The sequence below is a fragment of the Gavialis gangeticus genome, unplaced genomic scaffold (assembly GCF_001723915.1).
Source record: "Gavialis gangeticus isolate Ggan-Ray unplaced genomic scaffold, GavGan_comp1, whole genome shotgun sequence".
In the NCBI taxonomy this organism is placed as follows: Eukaryota; Metazoa; Chordata; order Crocodylia; family Gavialidae; genus Gavialis; species Gavialis gangeticus.
In genome coordinates this window covers 60077909-60090980 of record NW_017729025.1, presented here as the reverse complement: position 1 = coordinate 60090980, position 13072 = coordinate 60077909, and positions in this window count along the sequence as shown.

The window sequence follows — 13072 nt, the reverse complement described above, 5'->3', positions numbered from 1 at the left end:
CCCCTTCCGCCCCGTAGACTGGGCTGCATCCCCAGCTGGGCTTGCCCCCCCACATCCCCTTGTCAGCCACCCCTCACTGCTTCAGCTAGGGAGCAGAGGGGTGGGGCCATCCCAGCCCTGCTCTCTGGAGCAGACAGCATAGCCCAGGCCAGGGCTGCAAAGCATGCTAGGGGACTCTGATTTAACTTAAATCAAGAAGTCTAGGACAGAAGTTTCTTAAACCAGTTTGACCCTAATCAGTTAAGTCTGATACTACAGGCAACCCCTGCTTAACACTGTTTCACTTAGAGCTATTTTGCTATAATGCTACCTGATTTCACTTAGTGCTCAACAAGTTTGGCTATAATGCCTTTAGTCACCATCTTGGTTCATTAAAAACACTTGTGGTCACCACCTTGGATCGTCAAATACTTTCAGTTTCATTTAACACTCATTTTGCTTAATGCTTGGTTGTTCAGGAAATAATTAAGAGTGCTAAGTGGGGATTGCCTGTACATTCAACCAGGTTCATCTTAAACCAGTTTCATCCATTTTAAAACTAGTTTATATGCACTGAGCCTCTGTTCTGTTACAGGTTTAAATCAGTTTCTGATCACTTAAACTAGTCTGTGTGTAATGTCTGTCCCTAACCACAAGGGGAGAGGCAACAGAAACTCTGGATGGGTGGGGAACCAGGGGTAAGCAGGGAAGAAATCTGAAGAGCAAACAGCTGTGGATACTGAAAAGAATAAAAACCCTTGGTGAGAATGAACTTTGGCAAGTGGTAAGGGGGAATAAGAACTTGGAAGTGTGGGCAGTTGATCCTTGGTGGGAACTTAGGGTTATGGAAAGGGATGGAGGGCAGAGATGGAGAAGTAATCTTGTGATGGTTCATAACAGGGAAGAGATGGAATACTGGAGGACCAGAAGAGAACTTTTAGCTGGGGCAAAGACAGGTGGAGAATGAAGTAGAGGAAGGCAGGACTCTTGGAACTGTGACCTTGTGTGGGTGAGAGGACATTGTTCTCCCTATAACTGGATACCCCAGATTATGTCCGTGTTCATTGAAACCATTTTTTCACTAAATTAAAAAAAACTACATTTTCAAGTATTCTCTCCCTGGAGGAGAAACCCTTTGGTCTTCTGAATAGCCATGGAAAGTTCACCTGCCTGCAGAAAAGCATGGAGGAAATGAAGAAGTGGGAGTGGTAACTTGAGGGATTCAACAGTCTCCTGTATCAGATCTGGATCTTCACAGCTGCCCTCTCCCAAGGGAGTCTCAAAGGGTGTTCTTTGTATACAGAAGACTGGAAAGGTTACCAAGAGCCATGGCTACTACACACCCCCTGAATTATTTTGTGGTAGAGTTCGTGGAACAGCTCCTGTCACCTTTTGCTATGAGGAAGTGTAGAGATGCACCTAATATGTCAGTTAGTCTATAAGGTGCACCTGTACCCTGAATTCTGTCTGACTTCAGACTAACATGGCTAAGTATCTCCCTTTGCTAGGAGTGGAGCTGGTCCCATGAACTGAGAATTAATTTCCAAACCCTATGCCTTTAGATTATAGAGTAAAGCCTGTTATAGCTCCATGCTAAGGATTTTATCCCTGTAGAGATGCAACAGTAAAAGCTGAATTAGCTTCTCTGGTTTAAAAAAAAAAGACCATGATTTTCAGATGAATGAATAGAGAAAATTGACAGTGTATATATAATAATACTATGTCTGTATACGCAGTAGTTTCATTTTATTCTCTCTTTGGTGACACCATAAGATAGACTCGTGCGCCTTTATTAAATTGTCTTCCATTTCCCAAAGGGGAAAAGTAAAGTGTTTGCTGTATCAAGACGGCATACAGAGATTTTGGTAGTAATGTTTATATGAGGGTCATGGAGTCACCAAAAGCCAGAGTATTTGTGGGAGTGAAAGATTGTTAAATTATTATGATCTTAAAACCAATTATCCCAATTCCTTGGAGAATATATTTTCTAATTTGTATGATGCTTTTCAAGGTCATTCAGTGACAGAATGCAGACATGTTTATTTTCCCCATTTGAGCACTGATTCAGGTGCATAAATACTATAGCTAGCATAGAAAGGCATTTAAAAATTGGAATTAATTGATAAAGTTATATCAACCCATATCACACAATTTTTTATCCTGAAACAAATTTTAAAACGTAGGAAGTCAGGCTTGTTTTCTGCTTCTTGTACAATAATATATAAAACCTATATTTTTTTTAAATGCCCTATGTAATAAACTCGGTGGCCTAGATCCTATTTAGCCGTGGCTAAGCCCATTTTGCCAAGAAACAGGTTTCTTGCCTGAGATGCATGGAAGTTATTACACTTGGAGAAGCACATGGTTTTCTCATTCTCTCAACTGACAGTCTTAGGTATCCGCAGAACACACAGGGTGTTACCTCTGGGAGCCAGTAGGAAATGCATGTATGAGTCAGGGCTGTATATTCCATACCTCCATCATCTTAGAAGGCTGTTCCACTTACCTGGATGATAGAGGAGTAGTACTTTCACCCACCTTTTTTTGCCCAATAGACTAGAGCAGTGGTTCTCAACATGTTTAGACTCCAGGCATCCCTCCACAAGTCTTCAGAATTTAGTGGCACCACATAAAATAAAAAAATGCATATTATAATATTAAATACTGTTATCCATTAATTACATTACTATAATATAATGTAATATGTAACCTCTTAAGGCTGTTCTTCCTGGCTTTGCCTGGCCTCATACATGTTTGCTCCCGGCATGACATCTGAACTCCCTGCATATGGGTCCAGGTTATCACCGGGGACAGGGAACTGGTGGTCCAGTTTCTGGTCTCAGTTATCTCAGGACAACCCCCTTGAACTCCATTCCCAAAATGGACAGAATGCAGTAACCTCCTTATTGAAAAATTGGCCAACTGTGACCTCGGCTACACCACAGTCTGATGGCTGGGAAACTGAGTCTGAGGTCAGACCCAGAGAGTAGTGGTCAATGGTAGCGAATCATTATGGCACACCGTGACCAGTGGCGTCCCCCAAATTTCTGTCCTTGGACCTGCTCTCTTTAACATCTTTATCAATGATGTGGACATTGGTGTCAGAAGTGCGCTGGCCAAGTTCGCCGACGACACTAAACTTTGGGGCATAGCATCCACACCTGCTAGTGATCCAGGCTGACTTGGATAAACTTAGTAAGTGGGCAGATACTAACCTGATGATGTTCAGTACTGACAAATGTAAGGTATTACACCTTGAGAGAAAAAACCTGCAGCATACTTATAGGCTTTACAGTGCCACACTTGCTAGTGCCACTGCTGAAAGAGACTTGGGGGTCATGATTGACCACAAGATGAACATGAGCCACCAATGTGATTTCACAGCTGGTAAAGCAAACCAAACTCTGGCTTGCATCCATAGATGCTTCTCAAGTAAATCTCAGGATGTCATCCTCCCACTGCACTCGGCCTTGGTGAGGCCACAGCTGGAGTACTGCATCAAATTCTGGGTACCACAATTCAAGAAGGATGTCCAGAAGCTTGAGAGAGTCCAGAGGAGAGCCATGCACATGATCAGAGGGCAAGATAATAGGCCTTATGAAGAGAGGCTGAGAGCTATGGGACTCTTCAGTCTGGAAGAGCGCAGGCTCAGGGAGGACCTGGTGGCAGCTTATAAGTACATAAGGGGTGTGCATCAGGATCTGGGAGAATGTCTGTTCACCGGAGCACCCCAAGGAAAAAAAAGGACCAACAGTCATAAACTCCTACAAGACTGTTTTAGGCTGGACATAAGAAAAAACTTCTTTACAGTCTGAGCCCCCAAGACCTAGAATAGACTCCCTCCAGAAGTGGTGCAGGCACCTACTTTGGACTCATTCAAGAAACATTTGGATGTTTATCTTGCTGGGATCCTTTGACCCTGCCTGACCTCCTGCCCCTGGGGAAGAGCAGGGGGCTGGACTTCATGATCTTCGAGGTCCCTTCCAGCCCTAACGTCTATGAATCTATGAATCTATGAATCTGGCTATGAATCTGGCTGGCAAGAATGAGGAAGTGGGAGACTTGGTTCCTAAGCCCTCTTAGTCGCAGAAGATTTTCAGAAGAGTGCTCTAGCCACCAAACCATGGCTTGGCAAGGATGAGGGCATCCTATATCCTTACTTCAGGCTGGGCCATGGAGTGAAAAAGAACACAAAAAAGTCATAGCACCAGCAGGAAATCAAGGAAGAGATAACTTGATAGCCCATGGCCCATTCTTTGACACTGAATCTTAGGGCCCCTCTACACACGCAGGTATAGACGTGATGAGATCTAATGTGCAATTCACACAATCATGCCTCCTGCCATGCTCCTGCAGCTGAAACCTTCTTAGCTGAGTGGCTCCCAGCTGCGGGAAGGGGGGGCACCCAATGCACCCCTGGAGCACAGAGATGCAGCTGCCATGGTCTGTCTGCCCTGGGGGCTTCATGCACATCCAGGGCTAGGAGATTGCTGTAGCTTCAATCTCCCAGCCTAAGGGGTTTCATGTCACAGGTACCCAGCATCTGCAGCTGCGGGACTCTGGCTTCTGGCAGATCCAGGGTGCTTCCAGGACTCAGAGTCATCAGCAGCTGGGGTTGAGAGTCCCCTCAGAGATGGGCATGGTGCACCCCTGCAGCTGGGAGCCTTGTCACCTGACAGGGCTTCCAGCCACAGGGGACACCCTGCTACACGTGCAAATTAAAGCTTGATACCAGCTATAAAGGTAGCATGCATTTTGGAGGTCTAACTTTATAGCTGGTTGGAGCTTTTTATGGCATGAAAAAGCCATGTAGCTCATGTCAAGGTAGTCATGCAATTAACCAGGTAGTTGCACCATACCTGTAACATACAGAGAGAGCCTTAAATGTACATATATATGCATTTATTGCAAACTCCTTGAAGCAGAAAGTTCTGTACTTCTGTAATCTTGAGATGCATTAGATTGCAAATCTCCCTCTATCCCTTGCTCCTTCCTAATCTCCTACAGGCTGCCACTGAACTACATACGATTTGTCCTCTTATTTTTCACAAGAACAGGTACAGGTTTCCTGCACATATGCCTTGAAAAACAAAATGGTTAATTCTTTAGATAAATCTTGTTTCAAGCAATCCTCTGAAGGAAATTTATACCAGTCATATATAAAGTGGAGGTGGATAGTTATTATAAACTACATACTGGGCATGTCTACATGCAATGTTGACTGTGCAGTAGCCAAATAGTACTGGGCAGTAGTGTGTCACAGCATGGACAGTGCTAATATGCTATTGCACAGTATTATTAGGCTACTGTGCTGTAGCATCACTTAAAAGATGTTCACCAGTGCTACTGCACAGTAACTCCAGTTATTGCACATTTATTTAGTACTTGCTAATACAAATACCAAATAAATGTACAGTAACAACTGTGTTGTAGCATCTCATATAGACATGCCCACTGGTGACTTATTTGAATGATATCTCTTACCCTAGTGATAGAAAGTACCTTGATGGTCTTATTTTCCAATTATTTTTAACTTCTAAAAACTCACTTTAATTGTTGTCTCTGTCATTAGAGGCAAAAGTTCAAATCTGTATTTTACCTGAACATTCAATACAGAGTGCTGGTTATAGTCTAAGTTAATAGACTTTTTCTTTTGGTGAACCTGTAGATTACTCATGGATCATAAAACTAGTTTAGTTTTATGGGCTTCAAATATGGGACAGGCAAGATTCTTTCCTTGAAATAATTATATCAACAACAATTTATCTTTTAGAAAAACATTCAGACATAAGTAGATGCCATATTCCATGGGCTGACCTCTTACATAGCTAGCATGTGATAGTCTCTGGTGTTACCATAACCCCTCAGAAGGGAGTTAATTTGCATAACATTGCCCAGTTCCCTTTCATCTTTGTCTGTTAGACTGAAGAGACTTCTATCATCAAATGTGTGTTCCCTAGGCAGATATTTACGGATTGTAATGAAGTCACCCCTTAACCTTCTTATTAGGCTTGTCTACATGGAGAAGATAGTGTGGATTAAGTTAATGTGTGTACTTAATTCCCTGTTGTAATGTAGCTTTTGTTCTTTGGTTTTATGTAAGCTTTTATGGAACCAGACATCTTGTTTTCTAGTATGATTTTATGGCCTAGAAAAGGCACAGAGTAATATTTCCTTTTGTGCCTGGAATTTTGACCTACAAGTATTTAAAATAATTTGATTCCAGGGTGCCTTGAGCATCTCAAAAGCAAATATTGTTCTTCCCACCCCACAGTGGAGTATTGCTGTCTCAGTCCTTAAATAGATAACTATTGACTTCAACATTCCAGTCACATGAATATTTCCATCAAATTTCCTTAATACCAAATAGGTCAAGTTGATGTTAAAATGGGCTATTCCAATTAATTTCTATTCTATTTCACCCTGCAACATGCCTAGTGGGAAGGGAGCCAGAAGGAGGGGCGGGGGGTGCCTCACTTACCTGTCCCTCACTTAGCTTGTACTTCCAGGCTGCACATTGCAGTGATGTGGGCAACATGTGTCATGGGCTAGGGACAGACATTCAAGTAGCCTGAGCCTAAATTGATTCAATCTTTGAAGATTAGTCTAATCTGGCAAGGCTAAACCAGACATCCCCTCTGGACTGAAAAAATGCAGGTACATGCCTGCAGTGACTCAGGTTAGAGGCCAAAGGGCACAACAGCAGCCCTCCTTTCCCTGCTATAGTGCTGAGCTGAGGGGAGAAATGGCCAGGCCCCCCAGGATGCTTTAATTAGGGAGGGACCTCCAACCCCCCCCACCCCTGAGCAGCCCAACAGGGAGTTGATAATAGTGTTTAATCACCCCATTAAGAAAACAGAGGGACATTACCTGTCAATTCTGCCTTTGGTCTGTGCTGTGGCAGACGGGACATAGCTAGCATGTGGTCTGCTAGCTAATGCTGTGTGTCTATGTAAGGCAAAGGGGACGGCAGAATCCCTGCTTAGAGGGGAGAGGGATAGGGAGCAGAAGCCAGACAGATGCCTGCAGTCTCTGCTGGAGCAACAGTCAGGGAGCAGAGGGGAGGGGCCAGCCCTGCTGTGGAACAGAGAGCCCCACCTAGCCCAGAGAGCATGCCAGGATGCTGGGGGAGTCTGTTTTATCTTAAACCAGCAAGGGGTCTGAGGCAGACATTGCATAAACTGGTTTAAGCCACATCAGTTAAACCTGGTTGAATGTAGTATCAGAATTATCTCAAACTGGTTTATGTGCACAGAACATCTGTTCTGTTACAGGTTGAAACTAGTTTCTGATCACTTAAACTGGTTTGTGTGTAATGTCTGTCTCTAGCCATGGGGTGCAAGGTATTATGGGAATTGTAGTTTTGTAGGGAGTCAATGGAATCCCTGCTGCTGGGGAAAGTATTGACCATTTTTGCCACTGAAATGGGCAATGTTTTTGTCCTCCCAACATGGGCTTTGGTGTCAAAATATGAAGTGAAAGTCCCCCTGTAAGAGCTTTGCTAAGAGCAAGAGTTTTGCACGCTGATTCCATAGGAGGCTGGTGAAGTGGTACATAGCCTCCTGCTCTGTATGACCAAACCATGAACTAGATAGTAGAATGTTATGATATAGTGGAATGTGGAAAACACCAGGTGCGTTGGATCACGACTCATCCCCGTTTTCCTAGCTTGAGATAACGTTGTTTACTTCAGACTATATAAACTGTATATTCTTGGGTTTCTATGGGTTACTCCACTGTGGCAAGAGTCCTGGCTTGTGTGGAGCCCCGGCTCAGACTATCGCATCCCCGGGATCAGGACACTCTGGGGCCAAGGGAACCATGTGGGGTAGTGGCTGCTCTCTAAGTCCAATATGAGGTGACTGTCCTCTCTGCTCTGTTCTATCGCCTGCTTCTGCGAGTATCCTTAAATAAAGCTTTGCAAGGGTGAAAATAACCGTGAGTACGTCCTTTGTTCAAGCGTGGGGAATCTGCTGAACCCAGTAGTTCAGTCTAAGACACCCCCCTGTCCCCCAGCAGCAGCCATCTTAACTAACCCTTACTGCCCATAGAAGACTGCTTTCTTTACGTCACTTACCTCACCAGCTGAGCTTTATACTTAAGTTCACATCATCTCAGAATAAGAATGCAATATTGCATTACAGTTTAATCAGAAGAGGGTTCTATTTAGAATGCCAATCTTAAATTATTGAAGTTAGGTACCATGTTTTCATCATTCTTGGATGAGAATAAGCATGTAAGTATGTAAATTTGGGGGAAATAAGCAAAAACACAAATACAAGGGATTTTGAAGTAATAAAATGATATAAAGTATGGACCTTTGAAACCCAGGGTAGTTTTGTAAGACTCATTACCTATTGCTTTTGGCCTTTTTATTTTCCTTCACTTAAAACTCCAAGACATCTAGCAGTGTAACATGGTGGGGTGCCCAAGGTGGCTGTCACACAGCGGCAGCACCAACTTCCAGTTGCCACCACCACCAATTAAAATCATGTTGCTGTGGCAAAAAATGATCCCCCGTTCCACACCCCCATCATCAGCACCCAAAATAGTTGCCCCCGTCTCTCAACCCTAGTTACACTACTGATTACATCTATGCTACTGTGATGTTCCCACTGATTGCCATGTCTATGTCCTCCTGCGGTATATGCCAGCTCTCTCCTGCTATATCTTTATTAATCTTGATGTTATTAGCCTGTATTATTGCTGCAGTAGGACACTAGCAATCTATCAAGGTTCCTATCAAAGTTACAAGCAATTCAATGGCTCTCTCAATCGATGCCTCACATTTATATCATCAATCAACTCCCAGTCTTCTTTGAGTTGAACAATTCTCTATATTATCCTTTTTCTTTTACATTCACAACTAGCTCACAAACATATGTATCATGGCTATTTTCAAACTGTTTTTTTTCCCTTTTGCAAACACTTTTTATGCAATCTCTTCTTTTGTAATACAACGGTATAAAATTAACTATGGAATCATTTCTTTACTCATACCAAAAGACTTTACTTTCAGTTTCTTCCTTCTTAAGTAATATCTTGTCTTGTTAATCTCTGCGGGCTGCTCCTGCAGTCTTTTAGTTTGGGTGAGGAGGTAGCCTCAGCTCCGACTCTTTACTCGTTCTCCCCTCAAACACCTTTAAGAACAGTTAGTCCCCGTCAAAAATACAAAGTAAACCAGAAAAACCTCCACTTGTTTTTTTGTTTTGTTTTGTTTTTTGTTTTTTAATTCTTTTCCTCCGAGGAGCATCCGCGCCTCCCTTTCTGTTTCTCACAGCTTCTCTCTGCCATATACCTCTCCTCCCGAGTGATCGGAGAATCAGTTTACATATTCTGACGACTCCCAGCTTACTTCCCCAGTCGTGTCTTCTCAGAGATACTGGCCTGACCCCTGAGATCTCTCCACTGCCACAGCCTTCTCCCAGCTCTCCCTCCCAGAGTCTTCTCTCACTTCCGTCTTGTCCTCTGCCCTACCGCAGGCTCTCTTATATGCAGGGAACAGCTGCTTCTGAAGTGTCATTCTCCCCGTTCGCTCTCATTTTCTTCTTCTTCGATTTTGTTTTTTGTTGGTCCTCCTTCACAGCTACCTTAATTTGGGAAGACATGAAGCTGTTTAATGAATTATATTTAAACCTTTCTGAAATTTCTTAAGCGAACAAGTTTGAATGTCTAACATTTCCTGTATGAATGGAAAAAAATATGTTGCATTCTTTTACTCGATGTTAAAATCAATGTCCTTTTACAATAATTAGAGAATGCATTAGTTCCTGAGTTAGGATTCTGTCCAACTTTAATCACTGCAGGTGCTGTGCATGAAGACTTGCACATCTTTGTGTGCATTCTAGCCCTGACAAAAAAAACTCTTGCTATTCCTGACTTGGGTTTCTCCCAGCCGAAATTATCAGTTGTTCTTATTTATAAAAAATTATGGGGGGTTTGTAATGATAACATATTTACAATGTGGACTAGATCATTTCATTCAAGTCTCAACCAGATGTGAACAAAAGTCTTGCCAAAGATAAAAAGCTATTGTGTCAAACCAATTCACTACTTGCTGTAAATGTTTCCAGCACTGTATTCAGCTACACATTAGTTTGAAGGGATTTTTCTACAATAGTAGTTCTTAACATAGAGGATGTAATTTAAAGGTAGGTTACAAAACTATATTCTGGCAGTGGGGGGTAAAATAAAGAGGACTGTCAAATGTTCTACCAAACCTAAGCTTTTGTTTTAAAATATTATGTTTCTAGTGCCTGTTTTGTCAGGATGACCTATTGACTGTTAATTGCTATAACAGTTGGCCTTATTAAGGGACTCTACAAGGTAACAGATTTTCAATCTCAAGGCATAAGTGTACAGTTTGCTATATCTGATCATTTCACTTTTTAAAAATAATTCTTCATTCAAGCTATAGCACAATTAATTTTAGACAAGTTAGCAAAGAATGGTGTAATATGACTAAGATTTTCAAAATTAGTTAGCAGTTTTGGTATCTGTTTCAGGATGGTTAGCTTAAGACCCCCTGATTTTTACAGGGTGGGTGGTTAGTTTTTTGGGGTTTTTTTTTGAAAGGCAGGTTCTTCTAAGGTATTGCCTTGTGCACCCAAAAATAGAGGCATTCAAAAATCAGTAAACACTTTTGAAAAACCTGTCACGGAGCTTTTTAGTTAGGTTTAAAGAAAAAAAATTCTGAGGTAGATGTACAAAAGATCATGAAGCTAGGAGGTTTAGCTGTTGCAGAGAAGAAAAGTAGGTGGAAGAAAGTTAAGAATCTGTTTTATAATGATCAATCAGTTTTCTTGTGAGCATGTTGCATTATTGTTCCTTTTGTCAGATATAGCCTGTATTTTTTCCCCTCATCCAGTCCTTCCCGTATGCATGATCTAAACTTAAGTCTAATAAACTATACTTACCATCTCCTAGACCAAACTACTGCCATTAGTTTTTTGTTGTTGTTTTTTTTTTAACTGACCATATCCTTGTTTATTGTGAGCTTCTTGCAAAGGGCTAAGAACTGTGGTTGCTATCCTATGGAGTACTTAGGAACCTAAGTAATACCACTGACTTCAAAAGGACTACTCATCTTCTTAAAAGTTCCCAACATGCTCATGTATCTTGCAGAATAAGAGATTTAAAAATCATATATTTGGAGGAATACAGAGTTCGTTATCACTCTATGTAATGTAAAATTTTAATGTGAAGGCCTATTAAGTATTATTTTCTGTTGTGCTGTAGTGTCTTTTTTATCAGAATAACCAATGACTTATTATAGAACAAATCTGTATTTTATTCCTTTATTCAGTATAATACGTAGATATTAATTTGAGTTAAAATGTTATTGAAAGTTTTCTGAAAATGTAAAACAGTAAGGCTGTGGCATCTATTTGCTTCCCTTGTTATTTATATCGTTAAAGAAATCCAGAAGTTAGTGAAGCGCGACCTTTCATTCCTGAGGCTGCATTGGCTGTTCTTTATCAAGCTGTGCTTTTCATGTGTTCCCCATTTAATCTCCTAAAATGCTTTTTAAGACTCCCTCCTCCCCAAAAGGAATCAAAACTAAGTGGTCTGTAATTTCCTGAAGTGTTCCCAGAGCCTATCTTAAATAATGACATTATGTTGGCCACTTTCCAGCCATCAGGTCTTTCCTGAATGGAGAGACTTTGTCAAAATGACTAGAGAATCTTCCGTGATGTCTCCTATACTGAAGATTCCAAAATAAAGTATAAATGACTTAACTACATATATATTCCATGTAATAGCCTTATGACTACACATCACTGCAATTTTACTGTGTTATAAGTTCCCCCTCTTATAAAACAGATTTTTTTCTGATAAATTTCTCAGATAAGACATTAACTCACCCAAGGTGTAATAATTTGGATATTCAATTGTAATGTCTGATTGCATATGGGTATTGTTGAGCATGTGTACTTAATCTAAATATGCTTTTACTTTATGTACTAAATCAAGAAAAACACTTTTAAAAAAGCTATACTGTTCTGGAAATTAAATATTTTTAACTAATAGGCAAGTTCTCACAGAAAAGTTATTACAGTGAAAATAGCTTACATCTTAAGGGGTGCTACACATCCTGACCAGTCAATATACATTTAGCTTGGTTTTAAACAGGTTAAATCAAAATTAAAAGTAATCAGAAGAACAGGTAACTAGAATGCACACATGCAGCAGTAGGCACAACATGGTATGCATTTACCTGCATATCTGGAGGGGCCCTTACTGCATTTTATAACAAACAGTCATTAGATAAAATATGTACATCTTCATTGCATGTTCTAGACTTCAAAAAGTGAAATACAGGAGGAATATTTTGATAAATAAACCAGAAAAAAATCTGGAATGAATAGTTAAAAAATACTGAAAAATAGTTAACTGAATGCTGTGACCATTGCCCAGCATACTAATCATCATCATCATCTCACTGTTATCTTGGGTGTACACATCCAACACATACTGAATTCAATCTAGTGAGTATGACTACATGTGGAATTAATGAGGGGCAATAAACTCTAGTGCACTTTGCACTGGAGTTTATTGCTGCTGGGCACACATTTACATGTGCGCCTGAGATCACATCACTGAGCTGGGTTGGGGCAGCCTCACCTGGCAGGGGGTACAGGGGATCAGCCTGTCAGCCCAGGGCTGCTTCAACCCAGCTCAGCATGCTGCAGAGGGGTTGGCTGGGGCACTAGGATGCTTTAATGAGGGGCCAGCCAGCAGGCAGTCCCCTCTGTAGTAAACATGGAACAGACACACAATGCCTGGCCCTACTATGTAATAAACCATTCAAATCCAGAGTAAATTTACCCATTAAAGATGTGCAGTAATTTTACCAAATGGTACGGTTTCTATGTGGTATGCGTCGGATATCAGCTCTCCTAGGGTATTTCCTGAATGAATGATTTGCCCAATGCACACTGCCTCTCCCAAAATACTTTCTATTACAGTCAGGTGCCATAACAGTGCCTACTACAGGCAGCTGGTTTGGAAATAGCTGGTCATCTGGCTCCTTACTACAGAATAAGTTTGCTATGGATGAAAAAAAAAAAAAAAAAAAAAACACCAGATGAAG